Consider the following 15,937-nt stretch of genomic DNA (forward strand, 5'->3'; position numbering starts at 1 on the left):
GGATCCACCTTCCATGTTTTTTTCCGTTAAGGCTATCCTAAACCTAGTTCTGAGTTGTAATATAGTTTTGTAAGCGTCCGAAAATTCTGGAACTAACCTATTTCTCAGGAAGTTTCAAAAATTTTCTAATTCCCTACAAGTACTGAAGCAGTTACGCAAAAACTAGATTTCTATTATGGCAACACAAAAACCCGTGATAAAAATTACTAGTTTCCTAAAACGTTTTGATGCTAATTATAGTTTTCAGCAAACTCGAAAACAGAGTTAATTTATGGTGACTGGATACAATATAGAGGGCTACTCCTCAACAAGGGAAAAGTAGGTGTAACACGGTATGTTAGTTACAAAATCTGCTGCAGTAACTAAATCACAAATGCCGATTTGCTACAAATTGTTCGTAGATTAAGCAAAGGAATGGTAGCTTCCGAAAATTCTAAAAATGCACGTTTGTTCGCCTTGATTTACAGTGAAATTGACGAGTGATGTATCTTTTTGCCGAACTGTAAGCAATGAACGCTGATTTGCTACGAAATAAATTATGTATCCAAAACACTCGTACCGGTAACTTACGAAATCACAGTGAGCCGTGGGTGCTCTAATCTTGGCGGCATGGCACTCCACTGGCGCCACTAGCTACTTAGGTTGCCGATACCGATGCGATCGTGCGTCGCGAGCTAAGGTCTTTGGTCGAGGTGTGTGTGTTACTGGTTGGGCGGATCTGAGTTGGCTGGAGGGCACGTGGGTGGCAAGTTGTGGCTTTTACGGGACTTCGGCTGTCTGGTGCGGATCTCGAGGAACGGTGTAAGGTTAAGCCGGTCGGTGGAAAGATTGGCCGCCTCGCTTAAGGATTGGTAGCGGCAAGCGACGCGAAGACGTACGGACGTCGCGAGCAAACTGGTCTGCAAGTTCCCGGCTCACTCTGCAAACTTGCGGTGTACGGCACCTCGACAATTGCCAGTGTGGGTTCCAGGCAATCACTTCCTGGTTGGAATCCTGCAAGTCGCGGCACCTTCTCACCAAAGTGGAGTTAAGTGTTGTTTTCTTATTTTGAGTACTGATATTTCAAGGCCATGCCTGTGTTATATAGAATTGGAACTGATATGTTAACGCGCCTACCGATGTTTGAGCGCATGACCATCGGTCAGTGTAAGTAATAGCGATTTCTGTTCTAGGCCACATCTCGTGCAAGTGTAAGAGTAGAGGTTTCCTTCCTTTTTTTTTGTCATCAGTCCACTGACTGGCTTGATGCGGCCCGCCACGAATTCCTTTCCTGTGCTAACCTCTTCATCTCAGAGTAGCACTTGCAATCTACGTCCTCAATTATTTGCTTGACGTATTCCAATCTCTGTCTTCCTCTACAGTTTTTGCCCTCTACAACTCCCTCTAGTACCATGGAAGTCATTCCCTCATGTCTTAGCAGATGTCCTATCATTCTGTCCCTTCTCCTTATCAGTGTTTTCCACATATTCCTTTCCTCTCCGATTCTGCGTAGAACCTCCTCATTGCTTCCCTTATCAGTCCACCTAATTTTCAACATTCGTCTATTGCACCACATCTCAAATGCTTCGATTCTCTTCTGTTCCGGTTTTCCCACAGTCCATGTTTCACTACCATACAATGCTGTACTCCAGACGTAAATCCTCAGAAATTTCTTCCTCAAATTAAGGCCGGTATTTGATATTAGTAGACTTCTCTTGGACAGAAATGCCTTTTTTGCCATAGCGAGTCTGCTTTTGATGTCCTCCTTGCTCCGTCCGTCATTGGTTATTTTACTGCCTAGGTAGCAGAATTCGTTAACTTCATTGACTTCGTGACCATCAATCCTGATGTTAAGTTTCTCTCTGTTCTCCTTTCTACTACTTCTCATTACCTTCGTCTTTCTCCGATTTACTCTCAAACCATACTGTGTACTCATTAGACTGTTCATTCCGTTCAGCAGGTCACGTAATTCTTCTTCACTTTCACTCAGGATAGCAATGTCATCAGCGAATCGTATCATTGATATCCTTTCACCTTGTATTTTAATTCCACTCCTGGACCTTTCTTTTATTTCCATCATTGCTTCCTCGATGTACAGATTGAAGAGTAGGGGCGAAAGGCTACAGCCTTGTCTTACACCCTTCTTAATACGAGCACTTCGTTCTTGATCGTCCACTCTTATTATTCCCTCTTGGTTGTTGTACATATTGTATATGACCCGTTTCTCCCTATAGCTTATCCCTACTTTTTTCAGAATCTGGAGCAGCTTGCACCATTTTATATTGTCGAACGCTTTTTCCAGGTCGACAATTCCTATGAACGTGTCTTGATTTTCCATTAGCCTTGCTTCCATTATTAGCCATAACGTCAGAATTGCCTCTCTCGTCCCTTTACTTTTCCTAAAGCCAAACTGATCGTCACCTAGCGCATTCTCAATTTTCTTTTCCATTCTTCTGTATATTATTCTTGTAAGCAGCTTCGATGCATCAGCTGTTAAGCTGATTGTGCGATAATTCTCGCACTTATCAGCTCTTGCCGTCTTCGGAATTGTGTTGATGATGCTTTTCCGAAAGTCAGATGGTATATCGCCAGACTCATATATTCTACACACTAACGTGAATAGTCGTTTTGTTGCCACTTCCCCCAATGATTTTAGAAATTCTGATGGAATGTTATCTATCACTTCTGCCTTATTTGACCGTAAGTCCTCCAAAGCTCTTTTAAATTCCGATTCTAATACTGGATCCCCTATCTCTTCTAAATCGACTCCTGTTTCTTCTTCTATCGCATCAGACAAATCTTCACCCTCATAGAGGCTTTCAATGTATTCTTTGCACCTATATGCTCTCTCCTCTGCATTTAACAGTGGAATTCCCGTTGCACTCTTAATGTTACCACCGTTGCTTTTAATGTCGACAAAGGTTGTTTTGACTTTCCTGTATGCTGAGTCTGTCCTTCCGACAATCATATCTATTTCGATGGCTTCACATTTTTCCTGCAGCCATTTCGTCTTAGCTTCCCTGCACTTCCTATTTATTTCATTCCTCAGCGACTTGTATTTCTGTATTCCTGATTTTCCCGGAACATGTTTGTACTTCCTCCTTTCATCAATCAACTGAAGTATTTCTTCTGTTACCCATGGTTTCTTCGCAGCTACCTTCTTTGTACCTATGTTTTCCTTCCCTTTTTAGAGATGTCCATTCCTCTTCAACTGTACTGCCTACTGCGCTACTCCTTATTGCTGTATCTATAGCGTTAGAGAACTTCAAACGTATCTCGTAGTTCCTTAGTACTTCCGTATCCCACTTCTTTGCGTATTGATTCTTCCTGACTAATGTCTTGAACTTCAGCCTACTCTTCATCACTACTATATTGTGATCTGAGTCTATATCTGCTCCTGGGTACGCCTTACAATCCAGTATCTGATTTCGGAATCTCTGTCTGACCATGATGTAATCTAATTGAAATCTTCCCGTATCTCCCGGCCTTTTCCAAGTATAACTCCTCCTCTTGTGATTCTTGAACAGGGTATTCGCTATTACTAGCTGAAACTTGTTATAGAACTCAATTAGTCTTTCTCCTCTTTCATTCCTTGTCCCAAGCCCATATTCTCCTGTAACCTTTTCTTCTACTCCTTCCCCTACAACTGCATTCCAGTCGCCCATGACTATTAGATTTTCGTCCCCCTTTACATACTGCATTACTCTTTCAATATCCTCATACACTTTCTCTATCTGTTCATCTTCAGCTTGCGACGCCGGTGTTGGTCTGCTGTCGATTCTGATTAGAACAACCCGGTCACTGAACTGTTCACAGTAACACACCCTCTGCCCTACCTTCCTATTCATAACGAATCCTACACGTGTTATACCATTTTCTGCTGCTGTTGATATTACCCGATACTCATCTGACCAGAAATCCTTGTCTTCCTTCCACTTCACTTCACTGACCCCTACTATATCTAGATTGAGCCTTTGCATTTCCCTTTTCAGATTTTCTAGTTTCCCTACCACGTTCAAGCTTCTGACATTCCACGCCCCGACTCGTAGAACGTTATCCTTTCGTAGATTATTCAATCTTTTTCTCATGGTAACCTCCCCCTTGGCAGTCCCCTCCCGGAGATCCGAATGGGGGACTATTCCGGAATCTTTTGCCAATGGAGAGATCATCATGACACTACTTCAAATACAGGCCATATGTCCTGTGGATACACGTTACGTGTCTTTAATGCAGTGGTTTCCATTGCCTTCTGCATCCTCATGTCGTTGGTCATTGCTGATTCATCCGCCTTTAGGGGCAATTTCCCACCCCTAGCACAAGAGAGTGCCCTGAACCTCCATCCGCTCCTCCGCCCTCTTTGACAAGGCCGTTGGCAGAATGAGGCTGACTTCTTATGCCGGAAGTCTTCGGCCGCCAATGCTAGAGGTTTCCTAAAGGGAATAAATTGTGGCTGGATCTGTGTGGGAGGCAAGGTGGTACATGTGTGTATTTGTGTTATCGTACCAGCAGGCGCTGATATGATCGCGCCTGAATACTAGCAATTTTGTGGAGTGTTAAGTTGAATATTACAGGTACCAGCTTTGCCATTGGATGATTCATACTGTTTTTAACGCCCTGTCCATTCCTGTGTGAAGATTTATTTGTGCAGATAGCTGTTCCCTTTTTATGTGTGTTAGCAGAGCAACTTTGGCTGCAAACGACATGTTCCTTTTCCCTAGGCCCGTAGCAGAGGCGTGTTTATTTGCTGGCGCGGCGACATTCCCGTCGTTGCACGGCATATGGGTTCACCGGCAGTCCGCGGGCGTCCTAGTGGCTCAATTTAAGTGTAGTTGATCGTTTGATGTGTGACGCGGCGGAGTGTCACCGTTTAAACGGGAACCAGTTGTTAGATGATGTCTGGTGAATTGAAAGAGCTCAGGAGGTTAAGGCCTGTTCGCCAAGCCTGAGGTTCTTCCTAATTATACCTCTGTAACTGCCTTCCTAAAACTGGCACTCTTATTACTACTTCTCAGTGCGTTAAGTTTAAGAACCGTTACTTGTCAATATAAACTGCCGAACCTTACCTTGACCCGCAGTCATTAGCTACTATACTTGCTGTGAAATTTGGCTGCTCGTTCCGTGTTGCCTTTGATAGGAGTCTGCTGTAGCTGTGAGCTTACTTCGAATTTTTGGCAATTGTATAGTTACTAGAGGTTGTGTCTAAGTTTCTGCTCGTGTGTACCAGTTGAAGTACATTTCAGTTGCATGTACTTCAATAATCATGAATTTTGAGCAATTGTATATTTATCAACGGTCGTTGTTAATGTTTGGTTGCAACATACAGGTGGGAATTTATGTATAAATTTTATACCTTCCCAGTTGGTTCGTTTGAGGGACTGTGTATTTTATTGCTCAAGGGATTTTGTTATTAAGGGCTATGCAGTACTAAGCGGCCTTCCAACAGCTACAATCAGTGGCGTATCTTGGATGAATGTTGTTTGATTGGGTAACGGTTACGTAAGCTTGTAATTTCTTAACTGCTATTATTGTAATTCATTTGACTGATAAAAGTGTTTGTTGAACCTGCTTGTAGCCACGCCTAATTGATGTGACTTTTCTTGTTTTTTGGGATCTCTGTACTTCCGATTTTCATGTCCTGCTCTTAACAGTATAACTGTTAAATTTCTTTTTTTTTTTTTTGTGATATGAGCCTGTTCAAGTTTTGGTCAGAGTTCTGATTCCTTTAATAAGTGTTCAAATTTAATGTTAATGTTGTCATTAAGTAATAGTCTATTACACGAAACAACAAATTACGATTATGTAGATCCACCTTCCATGGTTTTTTTTTCCCCTTAAGGCTACCCTAAACCTAGTTCTGAGGTATCATATAGTTTTGTAAGCGTCCGAAAATTCTGAAACTAACCTATTTCTCACGCAATTGGACAATGAAATAAGAGCGCAATTATTTTTGACAAAGACAGGTCTACTATTCAGAAAAATGTTTGAAAGAGCACAGTTTAGTTTAGGTCTACAATTGATAAGAGTACTAGTTTATCGCGGCACTCGCGAATGTTCGGAATTTTACAATGTATCACAATACAAATGGGTATTGACTCAATCAATGGAAGATAACGCAGAAGCGAATCTGGAACTTTAAGCGCCACACGATCTTATATACGCAGTTTCACAAAAGGGAAAATTCCCATGTCGGCTGCTATAAGTAAATAAACGTTCCTGACCTTTATTAACGACATAGGAGACAATCTAAGTAGCCGTCTTACATTGTTTGCAGATGCTGCTGTCATTTACCGTCTTGTAAAGTCATCATATGACCAAATCGACTTGGAAAATTATTTAGATAAGATATCTGTGTGGTGCGAAAAGTGGCAATTGACCCTGAATAAAGAAAAGTGTGAAGTTATTCACGTGAGTTCTAAAAGAAATCAGCTAAATTTCGATTACGCGGTAAGTCACAGAAATCTGAAGGCTGTAAATTCAGCACGGATTACAATTACAAATAACGTAAATTGGAACGATCACAAAGATAATATTGTGGGTAGAGCAAACCAAAGACTGCGATTCAATGGCAGAACACTTAGAAGGTACAACAGGTCTACTAACGAGACTGCTTACACCACGCTTGTCCGCCCTATTCTGGAGTATTGCTGTGTGGTGTAGGATCCGCATCAGGTGGGACTGACGGATGAGAACGAAAAAGTAGCAAAGAAGGGCAGCTCGTTTTGTATTATCGCGAAATAGGGGAGATAGTGTCACAGACATAACACGTGAATTGGAGTGTCAATCATGAAAACTAAGGCGTTTTCGTTGCTACGGGATCATGAAATTTCAATCACCAGTTTTTTCTTCCGATAGCGTAAACATTCTGTTGGCACCCACCTACATAGGAAGAAATGATCATCACGATAAAATAAGAGAAATCAGGGCTCACACAGGAAAATTTAAGTGCTCGTTTTTCCCGCGTACGGTTCGAGAGTGGAACGGTAGAGAGACAGCTTGAAGGTGGTTCATTGAACCCTCTGCCAGGCACTTTATTGTGAACAGCAGAGTAATCACGTAGATATAGATGTACGTGCGTATTGCAGGGATTTTTCACTTAGCTGATTCTGTGCACACTTGTACACTGCTGAAGAAGAACACTCCAGCGTAAGTTTATCTCGATCAAAATCGCTAAAAATATGCAGCACCAACAAAGCACGTCTTCTGCCTGTTGAAACTAACGGTGCAACAATGTTGAAAGTTTACGTAATCTTACAGATACCTTACAGTGGCACCACGCAAAACGTTCAATGAATAACGACAATATTATTAAGAAAACTTTCAAAGGAAACCAAAAACGTAAGAGAACCACCTCTGGCATGGACTACAGGGTGGTTGTAACTAAGGTGCAGCTACTCAGTAAGTTCCAGTGTGGGCTGTATTTATCGTGTAGCAGCTGCACTTTAATTATAACCACCAGGTACATCCGCATTACACAGCGGCTCAAACGCCGTCGGTGCACGCTTCGCGTCACATCGTTTGAAAACAAGCAAAATCGTGACTGGTCGGATCACACTACACTCCTCTAACTACCATTTATTTTCTGTGTTGTTCGGCCCTATGAAGACAAACAGCTTTGTTTGCCTCTTTGAGCAACGGCCTTTTACGAGGTATGCTACGCATAATGTCCAGTTCAATCGTTTCCCTTCGTAATGTTCCCTCGATAACTGGTTGAGATGGACCTGCATTTATTTACAGCAGAAAATCCTGTCGGGTCTGAAACACCTTATCATTGACAAGGAGTGACATCCGTCTCCGGGGCCTTGTTGTTACCATCTTTCTGTGGTCACTGCGTCATATGGTTGCAAGTGGTACGCCATTCAAAAATAGTTCAAATGGCTCTGAGCACTATGGGACTTAAGAGCAATGGTCATCAGTCCCCTAGAACTTAGAACTACTTAAACCTAACTAACCTAAGGACATCACACAACACCCAGTGGTACTCCATTCCTCGTAGGCACTTTGAACAGTCCGCATTGAGAAACGATGCGGTCTTGGCGACATCGAAACAGAATACTTTTCTTGATTCTGTCGTCTTACTGAGCTTGATCCACATAATCGACTACCACAGACAAACTCCTTCACTGCAGTTACCTACGTCACGTGACCATCTGGTGCCATTTCCAAGCCATCTACAGCTCTTCAAAGCAACCAGAGTGCTCTTTTAAGGCGATGACAAATATAGGTGGCGATCAAAAAGTTTCCTTTTGATGACCGCATAGTCCGGAATCAGTATGCCAGTCAGGCAAAATCATGGTCAGAATTAAGGCAATCATTCCGCCGATGCACCAGGTTGAAGATACCCCTTTAGTGAAACACTGTCTCCTGCTGCATGTAGAAGTCCGTAAATGTCTCCAGAACGTCCTTGTATGTTTGAAATCGTCGATACATCAAGGCCTTCTTAGGGACAAAAGGCGTAGTAATCCCTTGGGGAGAGATCAGGACTATAGTACGGGTGCTCGAGTGTCACCCACTCGCGTTGATGTAACGCCTGTGAGGCCTCCCAGATCGACAGGCGTCTTCTGTTGGATCGCGATAAACACGGAGCTTGGCGCACTATTCCATAATGGTGGTTTTCTACACACATGCTGCCCTATACAAATTCTTCATTCTGCGGAGTTTATCCTGCGGCATCCAAGAAAATAATAGCAGCACGTTGGTAGTAACTTCGCTTAGTTCGTGTTTCCTCATTTACCGCACTCATGCCGGAAAAATACGAATGCCACAGTAATCTCTTGTCTAAATGTCGGTGTTTATAAGTGCGTAACGTAGTCGTTCACACTACGTTGTATATTCGCTGCAGCAACACCCTCAAAGGCCGTCTTCTTAATCGCCTCTTACATTTTATACAATTAATTGTCTCGGTTATTAATTTCATTGTAAATACTACAGACCTATAGAACAATATTACAAGGCATCGAATACTTGCGCAGACTCCTTTCACGAGGGCTCAAGTGCATCGACCGCTCATCTTCTGTCTTCCTATCAACGTATAGTAGTTCTACCAGGAAGTATTAGCATCGCCGGCTCTCACAGAATCTCATAGTAGTCTCACCGTAGAGTACACATATCTATGGAGTGAACATAGCTTACTACCCACATTCTCAACATCAGCCGCGGAATTCGCGTGCGTTTTGGACGACACTGCTTGTCTACAATTTGCGGCAAGAGCGAAACTTGTCTTCGCCGCGTTTTATATACGTTTCTGCACGTTTAAGTTTCAGTAACAGCTATGGCGCAGTATCTTCGTTGTGAAATGAGGCACTTCATATGTTGAAAAATATCGAGACACGGTATTATAAAGTCTTCTGAATATAATTTCCGCGATTTTATGACCACATGTTTACGAGAAACGTACTAGAGAAATTTGCAAGCGTGTTTGAGTACACTGACCGTCCGTGCATACGTACCCGTGCTATGTTAATCTGCAGATAAAATGTGTGTATGGCATCTGATTAATTTTCTCCAGTTTATGCAGATTCTCAATCCCTTGTGTGTATCTAAGTATTTCTACATTAGACAGTTTCCAATGCAGTGTCATTTAACATAATTAGAACAAATTGGACAATATGTACCAAAAGGTTGACTTTTACATAAAATGACATAGTTATCCTTATTAAAGGTTTGAGTTATGGTCTCAAGTTAGAATTTCTACGGTCGCCGGACAAGGAAACATCAGACTTCGATATTTACAAGATACAGGTTGCTGAAGGACACATACGATAACACGTGGCCGCTGGTAAAATGCCACTTAAGCTCCATAGTGCTACATCAATTACTTCGCTGATTGCTGCGAAATATTAATAGCCAAACACAAATTCTTTATGACAGAAGCAAATACAGTTGGTATACTGATATTGCAAATAAAACATCGATATTTTTGGTGACTTACTTTATCAACTAAATAACTGTACAAAGTCTGCTAGGTGATAATACGTTCCTCTCCAAACTCTAACAGAGAGAACAGAAGAAGAATAATTATTGAAGTTTTTGTCTTTTGTGGAATAGAAAACGTAAAAAAAAAAATGTAGGCTGTCACTTCCTGTATTACTCCAAAATTCGATCTTGTGTCTTTTATTTTTTTATAGTATGTGGTTTTATTTTTCTGATAAGATATATTTCTACAAAAAGCAGAAAAGTAAGTAAGGAAAAATTAAAAAATAGAATGGAGAAGCGGTTGGTTCAAATTGCTTACCGTATTTACCTCAACAATTTCATAGCTCCAAATCCGTTGTTTTTTCGTGAAATTTCGGCGCAGTCTGCAGTGTCATTGAAACATACGTAATTAATTCCAACAGAGATTCGAAAATATGAATCAGTGCAAAAGAAAATATAAACCGTAAAAAAAGTGGAATCTGAGCTGTGATACAGTGGCGAAAAAGCAGAACACCACTGCACTTCACATGCTTAAACCAATCTCAGTTCGTAGTATCAAATTGTTCTTAAGGTGATCTCTCTCTAGCGGCGAAATAATAATACTCAAAATACACTAAGCGCCACACGGGCTAAAATGCGCATTCCGAAATTCATGTGACTTTAACTGCAGGAGATGTTGCGCATCCAGATGCTCATTTCATAGATATTTATACTCTATGAGTGTCACTTGCTGACCTCAAAGTCTTTGCTTTGCGAGAGCCAATCAGAGACCATCCCGCTAGAATGCGAGCTGAGTCAATGTGATCAGAGAGGAAGCCACTCTTGGGATGACTTTCGTGTCGCGAAGACGTTCTGGTCCCTTTTTTTCATATAGACGATGTAGATCTGCGGTTTGAACAGGCTGTAACTGGCTGAGGTTGCTGTTCACGGGTATCTCTTTGTCTTCTTGCACACTGTATTACTTTTGATTCATATTTACTGAGAATAAATTCTCGCAATGCTTCTTTATTCAAACAGTAACTAATACCAGCTTCCCTTTTTGAACAAACCATGTGGCCAAGTAGATGGTGATATCCATTTGCGACTACCGAACCTGTAAATGCTGGTGGCAACTGAACTCTCCGTGTCTCAGTTGAAAACGTGAAGAACAATTTTGTTGTATTAATTCCTGGTCATGTCATATACAGACATTATTGATAAATTTTTTGTAGTATTTGAATAAAATGGTAATTTTGTGGTATTTGAATAACATGGTAATCAGACACATGTGGATATCTATATTGCAAAGCTTTTTTTTTATTTTAAGAAAGTTTTTCTGGCACAATTTATGTTTGTATTTTCGATACTTTAAAAGGTTTCCTGTGTCCGAACTTTCATCCATGCGGCTTTATATGATTGCTCAAATGCTGGCTTTCCTTGTGATGTCTGGTCCCCTTCTTACCGTTTCGCTGTAATTAAAAATGGACTTTCTTTACTTCGGCACACATTGTCTCGTTGTCTTTCTCAGCATTTGTAGCTATCAGGTGAGTCGCCAAGTTGCAGTTTTCTCAAGCAAGCACCTCGGAGTAAATACATTGTGAGATGTATTTCGTAATTGTTTGCTGTGGGACTGACTATTTTTTGTAAGTGCTGAATTACATAACATACAGTAGGAGGAAATATTGGCTTGCACGAGGTCTGTCTACAAGGTAAGATACATTACACACTGATGCAGTAATCAAACAAAATCTTTTATATGTTTATTTCAGATACTTTTAAATAGATCTCTCCTTTGCACTTGTGCGAACAGTACCGTTGTGTGTTAGAACTTTCAAGTCAGACTGCGTTATCGTGCCCGAAAATTGGCTAAAAATCGTGGTGAAACTTGCTTCAGAACTGTGAGTAATATTTTGTAACGTTCTCCAATCGACGGCAGGCTTTCACGTGAGCAGAATAGCGGCCTTCCGTGCGAACCATCAGCAGCAAGACTGGAGACTGGAGCCACTCTACTGGAGTGATGACCGCGGCCCTTGCTTACCGCAAGTGGGCACAGGGCCAGAGCTCTCAGGCGAAGTGGCCCTTCACTCCGTCACCTCGGATTGCTTGTCCTCATCCTGTAGTACTAAGAAGCCGCAAGGGGCAATGCTTCCAAGGAACCTTCTCCCCTACAGATTCACGAAGGTATCATCCAACCCTACGACGTTACTTACTCTTATGCAGCTAATTTTTTAAATTAACCTAACTAAACCCGAACCTATAAGGCAAAGAAAAACCGCAAAATGATGGCAACTCAAGATTTAATGTCTGGTTGAGAAATCGTGAGCGGATGCATCTTTATTTGTGTGTGCGCTGTTTTCTGCTTATGAGATGAAAAATTTCCATCATAACATACCAATGGAACTTTTGTAAATATTATATAATTTAAACTATACGCCGAACTATGTGTTCTGAGCTAAAAAACGTCTATTTCTCACAAAATAAAAATAAATTAAGTAGTATAGGAAATCAGGCTAAAGTGTTTATGCAATAGTGCATTTACTTAAATATGTTTATAATTTTTAAACAGTATATTACTGAAAATGGTCTTTTGCACTGGCAAAACCGTTATTTATAAGAAAACTATATGACCCAGAAGAAAACAGAAAATTCCGGGAAAGTTGAGAAAATCCAAGTTTGGTTTGATGTGTTTTATATGTGTTTTGCGTAAGATAAATGTGTGTTAAGACGTGTGGAAATGTTATATCAGGATGTTCGCATTGACGCACGAAAGACCATCCTGCTCCAGCAGCCGATCTTGAGAGCTGTAGAAGGGAAGTCGTATGTATCTATAAACAGAGAGGAAGTTGCGACCTGAAGTGTTCGGAATTTTGCTAAGAACGAGATCTGGGACTTGTGAAATGCAGACTTAGAAGAATTGCGGGAAAGATTCCTGTGGACTTGCTGATTTCTGCGAATTAGCGAGTATTTCGAACTTCTCGCAAGTTGGACAGAGTGGAACATAGATTACTTCAGTGAGTTAGTGAACGTGATTACATGTTGTAATTCTCGCAAGTTGTACTGTTCCAGTTTTGTATATTTCCGTGAGTAAGCAAATGTTAGGACGTTACATGTTGAACAGAGATGAAAGAAATTTCAGAGAGTTAGTGTGAGGTAATCTTAGAACAGAAGAATAAACTACTGAAGAGTAGTACTAAAATTAAATAGGGTGTTGTGACAAATGCGTTGATTGTCCCCTTGACCATAAACGGAGCGAAATAACTTAAAGCAAACAATCATCAGGAAACCCACTCAACAACAACTGTATTAACTATTTACCGTACAGTCGCAACCTACTTTTATTTTCCTTACTGCTTCTTCGGTGAACAGATTGAACACTAGGTGAGAAAGACTACATCCCTGTCTTACACTCTTTTTAATTCGAGTGTTTCGTTCTTGGTCTTCATTCTTATTTATCTTCTGGGGAGTGCTTAAACACGCTGTATATAACTCCTCTTTCGTTAAAGCTTACATCTATTTATCTGAAGATTTAGAACATACTGCATCATTTTAGATTATCGAGCACTTTTTATAGGTCGACAAATCCTTTGAACGTGTGTTGATTTTTCTCCAGGCTTGCTTCCATTATCAAGGAAACGTCAGTACTGCCTCTGTTGTTTCGATCTTTCATAAAGTGAAAATGATCATCACCAAAGAGATCATCAATTTTCATTTCCATTCTTCTTTATATCATTTCAGTTAGTAACTTCTGTACATAAGCTGTTAGGTTGATTGTGATTATTCTTGGTCTCATCTGCATTTGGTGTCTTATGTATCGAATGGACGATATTTTTCCGAAAGTCTGACGGTATAGCCACAATCTTCGAAATTTCTGTTTACCTCTAACAATAATACTGGATTTCGTCTTCCAAATCTACATCCATTACTGTTTCTACCACGTCTACAGACAGTTCTTCCCCATAACAGAGTTCTTCAATGTATTCTGTCCACCTGTCCCCTCTCTCGTCTACGTTTAATTAGCAGTAGAATTCATCCAAAACTTTTAATGCTGACATCTTCACTTATCAACGAATACTAGGTCGTAAGGAATTAATGAGAATGTGTTCGAAATCAACATCAAAATTGGTGACCACAAAGTAGACGAAATGTAGGTGTCGTGCTACCTTCGAAGCGAAATAGACGGACGAGGCAAGGGGGACATGGAACGCAGGCTAGGAAAGACGAAGAGGGCATTCCTTACCTAAAGAAGTCTTAATTTCATGTATAGGAAAGACGAAGAGGGCATTCCTTACCTAAAGAAGTCTTAATTTCATGTTTAGTAATCGATATTTTTTAAACCTGCAACTGTGTCACTGACGTGAATCATAAATTCAAGAATTCTACTTATATGAAACATCGGCTTAATTTGCGGAAGAAATTTCTGGGAGTGTATGTTTGGAGCACATCGCTGAATGCAGGTGAATCATGGACCGTGGGGAAACCGGAAAAGAGGTTAATCGAAGCATTTTAATGTGTTGTTATAGAGGATGGTGAATCGAAGTATTAAAATGTGATGTTATAGAGGACGTTAAAAAGGAGTTGATATGAAAAAATGAAGGAATAAAAATAGACTGATATGAAATGAAAATTTTCTCCACCGACGAAGAATGGAATATATGAAAATTACCGACAACGGGAAGCATTAAGATGATAGGCCATATGTGAAGACATCAGGGAATAGCTTCACGATGATAAAGGAAGCTGTAAAAACTGTATGAAACAGATACTGGCATTCCGGCCGGTGTGGCCGTGCGGTTCTGGCGCTTCAGTCTGAAACCGCGTGACCGCTACGGTCGCAGGTTCGAATCCTGCCTCGGGCATGGATGTGTGTGATGTCCTTAGGTTAGTTAGGTTTAAGTAGTTCTAAGTTCTGGGAGACTGATGACTACAGATGTTAAGTCCCATAGTGCTCAGAGCCATTTGAACCATTTTTAGATACTGGAATATATCTAACGACGTATGATGGAAGCGCTACTCTGAGACGAAAGTTTGATAAAAAAGAGGGATTCATGGTGGGTCACATCAAACCCGTCAGAGGACAGCTGACGGAAGAAAAAAAGGAATCAGCTTTCACAACCGTCAGTTTTATGCACTTGCCCGTTAATAATATGTCTGTTTTAATAATTCTTCTAAGCTTTGTTCATGAAGCTTTAAATAACCACAAATGGACAGCCTAGTACTATGTCATATTACTTCTGAGGATCAAAAGGTACTTTGATGTTAAATCTGATATATAAGGGTAAAATTTTATTTATCTGATTAAAAAAAGATCGTCGTCCACCGCTTAAGTAGTTCGCTTGCTGACTCGAGAGTGATGTGAAAGGATATGGTGGCTGTGACGCTACGCATGTACCGAACTCTCTTAGGTGTATCCTCTCCAGAAACAAATTATGCTTTTTCCTCGTTTATAATCGGTGGTACTGATGGCCTCTAGTGTGTCAATTTTCCTGATTTATCCTTAAATTGTGACACTGAAATCATCACGTCTGCCAGTAGGAGAAAACATCCGATAATCGTACCTGTTATCAATCCACAATCTAAATTAATTTAGACAATGTTCATCAGGGGCAGATGAGTCGGCAGTAAGTCTGTACGCCGACAGTCTGCCAAACACGGTTACAATGCAACATTTCAGAAGTATCGTTGATACACATTTCCTGTCTAAGCACTATAATGATCTTTGCAAAAACAGACATAATGTCTTGTGGGATAACAGCAATCACTGATTTTATAATGTTACTTAAAATCCGTCTTGATTGCAAAATTTTTTTTTATTATTCGTATGACCGGTTTCGGTTCATTCAGAACCATCTTCAGATCTGATATTTCAGTTACAGGAGTAACGTAGTGACGTAGCATGTGAAAGTTGCTGGATTTGGACGGGTTACTCCTGTAACTGAAATATCAGATCTGAAGATGGTTCTGAATGAACCGAAACCGGTCATATGAATAATATATAAATAAATAAATAAAATAAATATTTGCAATAAAGACGGATTTTAAGTAGCACTGTAATGATCGTCCATGTCTA

This window comes from Schistocerca cancellata, chromosome 5 (genome assembly GCF_023864275.1).
Source record: "Schistocerca cancellata isolate TAMUIC-IGC-003103 chromosome 5, iqSchCanc2.1, whole genome shotgun sequence".
Lineage (NCBI taxonomy): Eukaryota > Metazoa > Arthropoda > Insecta > Orthoptera > Acrididae > Schistocerca > Schistocerca cancellata.